Consider the following 6,353-nt stretch of genomic DNA (forward strand, 5'->3'; position numbering starts at 1 on the left):
ACACACACACACACACACACACACACACACACACACACACACACACACACACACACATATATATATACATGCACACAGCATACCTTGGAGAATACTGTGGGTTCTTAAAGCAAGTATCACAATAAAGCAAGTCACATGAATTTTTTGGTTTTCTAGTACATAGAAAAAGTTATGTTTACACTATTCTGTAGTCTAATGCAATGGCATTACGTCTAAAAAAAGTATATACCTTAATTAAAAAATTAAATTTTTTCAGCTAAAAAATGCTGACCATCATCTCAGCCTTCTTTCTGTAATATTAACATCAAAGTTCACAGATCACCATAACAAATATAAAAACAATGAAAAAGTTCCAAATATTTTGAGAATTACCAAAATGTGACACAGAGACACAAAGTGAGCAAATATGTTGGAAAAATGGTCGATGACAGACTTGCTCAACACAGCTGCCACAAACCTTCACTTTGTAAGAAACACAGTATCTACCAAGTGCAATAAAGCAAAGCACAATACAGTGAGGTATGCTTGTGTGTGTGTGTATGTGTGTGTTTTATATATATCACCTTTACAGTCCTTTGTGCAACTCTCTGAAGTAACTACTGTCCCAAATTTGGTTTTTACTATTAACTGCCCTTTTTCATGTTTTTTTTGTTTTTACATTTGTTTCCAAAATATATATATTCTTTAAATTTTGCATGTTTTAGGATTTTATATGAACAAGTCACTCTTTTACAACTCCTGGGAATAGCTTGTTGTTGCAGGTGACCTTAATTAATTCATTTTCATTGCTGTATAATATTCCATCATGTGACTATACCACAGTTTATTTTTCTATTCCACTATTGATGTTTCCCCATCTCTGTCATTACAAGCAGTGCTATGATAAATAGAATTGTGTCTGGCTTCTAGTGGACATGGGCAAGTTTCCCAAGGGTATAGTCCTAGGAGGGGAATTGTTGGCTCATAGGGTATATACACATCCTGAACTTAAGCAGATAATGTCAAATGTTTTCCAAAGCAGTCATACCAATTTCATTCCTGTCAGAAGTCTGTAAGTATTCTGGCTGTTCCACAGCTTCATCAACATTTGTTACTGTCAAACTAAAATTTGCGTCCCTCTAGTAGATCTGAAACGATACCTCATCATGGTTTTAACCTGCATTTTCCTTGATTTTTAACAAGGGATAAGCATCTTTTTTATGTTTATTGGCCATTCAAACTTCCTCTGACTGAAATCTTTAATCCATTTATCTTTTGGGTTATCTGACTTCTCATAGGATCTATGAGGTTGTCTCATACAATTTCTCTGTAAATTCTGTATACTAATCTTTATCAGTCATATGTGTTACAAATAACTTCCCTTATTTGTGCATTTTAAAATTCTCTTTATTATCATTTGATTAATAGTCCTTAGTTTTAATGTAGTTGAGTTTTATCAGTATTAATTCTTTTGTGGTTTGAACTTTTGTGTCAGGTGTAAAAAAAAATCTATATCCCACAATACTGTCTCCTAAACACTTGATAGTTTTGACTTTCACATTTAAGCATTTATCTCAACTAGAACTGAGACAGTATTTGTGTACAGTGCAAGCCTCGATTTTCATATGGAAAGTCAATAGATCTAATACTATATAATGAACAATCCATCATTTACCCACTAATTTTTTTTTCTTTTTTTTTTTTTTGCGGTATGCAGGCCTCTCACTGTTGTGGCCTCTCCCATTGCGGAGCACAGGCTCAGGATGCACAGGCTTAGCGGCCATGACTCATGGGCCCAGCTGCTCCGCGGCATGTGGGATCTTCTTGGACTGGGGCACAAACCCGTGTCCCCTGCATCGGCAGGCGGACTCTCAACCACTGCGCCACCAGGGAAGCCCTACCCACTAATTTTTAATGCTATCTCTGTCATAAATCAAGTTTTCATACATACAGTCAGTCTGTTTCTGGCATCTCTGTTCTGTACTATGGGTCAATTTTTCTACTGCTTTACCAAAATTACCATCTTAATGACCACAGCTTTTTGACAATTATTGATACAAGTCCCACCTCCTTATTTTACAGGAGTATCTTGACTAATTTTGGCCTGTTGATAGTTTACAAGCTCAAAAGGTTTCATGAAAATATCTTTAGAGATTTTGTTTGGCACTGCATCAAATCCATAGATAAATTTGAGAAGTGACATCTTTAGGATAAAATGTTTCAATTCACACACACAGTATATACTCTTTTTGTTAAGGTATTTTTTAATACCTTTTGGTATTTAAATATATTCCATAGGTATCTATTCCAATCATCAATTGCTATATCATAAATAATTCCAAAATTTGTGGCTTAAGACAACAACATCTATTTTGTTCACGAATCTGCAATTAAAGGAGGGTTTGTCAGAGACAGTTTGTGTCTGCCTCACTCCATGTCAAGCAGAGCAAATCATAGGCATGTAGGTGCTGGAATCACCTGAAGAATCCCAAGCCACATGGAGAGGGATGTTGTTGGTGCTGATGGTGATGTTCTGTTCAACAACCTTACCTAAGGTACCAGTCTACAGTCAGCATCCGCCACCAGAACACACTTTCATTTCTAATGGGGTATTTTTGCCTTCTCTCTTTTTTCATTAATCTCTCTGAACACTGAAATTATATATTGATATGTGGATTAAAAAATTAGTATTATCCTCTACATCTGTGCTGTCCAATATAACAGCCACTAGAAACATGTGGATGCTTAAATTTAAATTAATTAAAATTAAATTAAAAATTCAGTTCCTCAGCTATTGAGCCACATTGCAAGTGCTCAAATAGCCACATGTACTTTGTAGCTACTACACTGAACAGGACAGAGAGAATATTTCCATCACCTCAGAAAGTTCTATTGAATGCACTACACCCTTACTAGTTTTTCTCTGCTTGATAAAATACTAAGATTGTGTTAAAATTTCTACTATGATGATGGATTTTCCTTGTACTTCTATCAATTTTTGTTTTATATATTCTGAGACAATATAATTAGGTGCACATAAGATTAGAAACGTCCTATCAGCCTGGTAAATTGAATCTTTTACTATTATAAAAGTAGTAGTAGCCCTCTATCTCCAGCAATATCAATACAGTTAAGCCATTTTTCTTTTGATTAGTATTAGCCTGGTACATGTTTTCATATCCTGTTATATTCAACCATTTCTATAGCCTTATCTTTCACTTGTATCTCTTATAAGCCATTTGCTGAACTTTAACCAATCCTATCAATCTTTGTCTTTTAACTAGAACATTTAGTCCATTTACATTTACTGTAATTGCTGACCTATTTTTATTTATTTTTACCTTTTTTGTGCTATTTATCCCATCTTCTTTCTTGCCTTCTTTTAGATAATTTTTTCTTATTCTATTATCCCCCCTTTTAAATTGTAAGTTATATAGCCAATTTCTAGTCTTTTAGCAACCATCCTAGAAATTACTTACAAAGACTTTTAAATACCTGAATTCTGATAATCTCTTCTTAATGTTTACATCAATGCTGCCATGAATTTTAATTCTGCCTTTGTTTTTAACCCACAAGAGATTATTATTGTTTTATTCAGTCAATAGTTGTTTAAATTTACCCATTTTAATGGATCATCATACTTTCTTACACTTTCACTTTCCACTTAAGATAATTTTCCTTGTACCTGAAGTATATCCTTTAGAACTTCCTTTAATAAGAGTATATTGGTAACAAATTGTCAGTTTTAATTTGTCTGAAAATATTTTATTTTACCATTTTTTTTGAAAGGTACTTTTGCACAGTTTTAAAATATGGGATTACATAGTTATTTTCTTTTGGCCCTTTGATGAAACCATTCTACTGTTGGCTGGCTTCCACTGTTGCTGAGAAGCTGAACCTCATCAGTCTTACAATGGTTCATTTGAAGTTAATCTTTTTTGTTTGGCTGCTTTTAAGAATTGTCTCTGCCTTGTATTCTGTACTTTCACTATGTGTCTAGGTAGAGAGTTCTTTATGTTTATCCTGATTGGGATCTACGGGGCTTCTAAGTATTAGTATTTGCATCAGTACTACAATATCCATAGCCATTAGATATTCATCAAATATGTCCTCCAGTGCAGATTGTGTCTGTGCATGTGTGTGTGTGTGTGTGTGTGTGTGTGTGTGTGTGTGTGTGTTTCCTACTGGAATTCCAATATGTTTTTCTTCTGGAATTGCAATATCTGAAATCTCTGAAGGTCTAATTTTGTTGCCCATTAATTTTACTGGCTTTTTTCATAGTTTTTCATCGCTTTTTGGATAACTTTTTTATTGTGAATTCATTTTTCTTGGAATTTTATCTGAGAATTATCTGACGTCTCAGTTAAGTGTAGACTCCTCTGGAGAAGATCTGTGTTTATTTCTTATAGACGGCTGGGGGCTCTATTTTAAACTAAATTCTTGGCTTAAGGTTTCCCAGACACCAAGGTCGTGTGAATTCAGGCAATACACCCACTTGAGAGTCAACATGAATTTTCAAGGGGCACCTTGCACCCATCTCCCAGCACCAAGGTTTGACATGATTTTCTTTGCAATCACTCCTTGGGGGTAAGAGCTTACTTCCAGTTCACGCTGAATGTTGCCCTTTGAAGTCTCAGTTTTATGAGACTGGAGTAGGAGATGTCTTAGACTCCCCACCATAGGCTCTGAGTTTTGTCTTCTATTTTCCAGGCCCCTTGAGGTCATAAACACTACAGATGAATGTTCAGCAAATGCCCTCAAAGTTGGCTTCAGAACTCTGCTTACCTCTTAAGCGCTCCATCTTTCACTTAGTCTTTGGGCTCCACGTATTCTTTTTTTTTTTTAATTTATTTAATTTATTTATTTTTGGCTGTGTTGGGTCTTCGTTGCTGCATGTGGGCTTTCTCTAGTTGCAGCGAGCAGGGGCTACTCTGCGTTGCGGTGCATGGGCTTCTCGCTGCAGTGGCTTCTCCTGTTGCAGAGCACAGGCTCCAGGCACATGGGCCTCAGTAGTTTGGTCCCTTGGGCTCAGCAGCTGTGGCACGCGGGCTCTAGAGCGCAGGCTCAGTAGTTGTGGCGCACGGGCTTAGTTGCTCCCTGGCATGTGGGATCTTCCCAGACCAGGTATTGAACCCGGGTCCCCCGCATTGGCAGGCGGATTCTTAACGACTGCGCCACCAGGGAAGCCCCTCCACGTATTCTTTACTAGCTACATTTCAAATATATTTGTTTTTCCCCCTCAGCATTTTTAGTTGTTTTCATCAGGGCATCCATTTGGCCATACTGTCAAATAAGAGGTACAGAATCTTCATCTGAAGATGAGAAAAGAAATATGCTCAAGGACAATTTAAATACGTTCTGCAATGACAGATCCATAAATTACTTAAAGGATAGTTGGGGATTTTGGAGGATCTTTAAGTTTTTTTTTTTTTTTTTTTTGCAGTACGCGGGCTTCTCACTGTTGTGGCCTCTCCCGCTGCGGAGCACGGGCTCCGGACGCACAGGCTCAGCGGCCATGTCTCACGGGCCCAGCCGCTCCGCGGCATGTGGGATCTTCCCGGACCAGGGCACGAACCCGCGTCCCCTGCATCAGCAGGCGGACACTCAACCACTGCGGCACCTGGGAAGCCCAAGACTTCTTTTTAACAAGGTCTGTTGAAGACATGTAGGTAACCGCGCTGACCAGTCAAGAAGTACTCTGGAAATTAGTAACTTGTCCTCCTGCCCGACTTTAGTACTACAATTTGATCTTGGGGAAAAGGCAAGTCTTTGACTGGATCACCTTAACTTAAAGGAATCAAACGAGGTAAATATTGTGATATCATGAACATTTGTGTCTTGTTTCCATAATTTGTTGAAAGCAAACACTGTGTTCTTTAAGTCTTCCAATCCTTCCCCTCCTAGTTCTTACCCACTTCCTACAAGAACCAAATACAATGCACCCAGCTCATGGTCAAGTTTTCACTACAGGATCTCCTTAGCCCTCTATTCTCACAAAGGTCTCACATGATTTTGAAAGTGTTTCTAGATCGAGAAATGCTGCACTAAAAACCAATTAAACTCCATCTACCCTTCCTATAACAAATCATCTTGCATCATCAAAATAACCACCACTTTGTAATAATATGAGAGTGTCAGAGCTGCCAGAAACCTTAGAGATCGTCTAGTAACTAGTCCAACATTCTCAACTTACAGCTAAGGAAAAGGACGCTTCAAGTGAACAAAGTTGCCTAAAATCACTAAAGTGGATAGCTGAGAGCTGAGTTACGGCTGACACCTAGTTTCCCGACACCGTGCCCAAGCTCCGGGTCTTGCCATTCCCTGCATGGGGACATCTGGGGAAGGCGGAGAGGGAAAGAGATCGACAGATTAAC

At 37.9% G+C, this 6,353-nt stretch overlaps 1 protein-coding gene across 1 annotated transcript in view; it reads right to left on the reverse strand.

The window, feature by feature from the left end:
• The window catches only part of ZNF212 (zinc finger protein 212), a 14,968-nt gene that overhangs the window by 7,906 nt on the left and 709 nt on the right, over window positions 1-6,353 (reverse strand). The gene's annotated exons all lie outside the window — the stretch shown is intronic.

Source organism: Lipotes vexillifer, unplaced genomic scaffold, assembly GCF_000442215.2.
Source record: "Lipotes vexillifer unplaced genomic scaffold, Lipotes_vexillifer_v1.1 scaffold472, whole genome shotgun sequence".
NCBI lineage: Eukaryota > Metazoa > Chordata > Mammalia > Artiodactyla > Lipotidae > Lipotes > Lipotes vexillifer.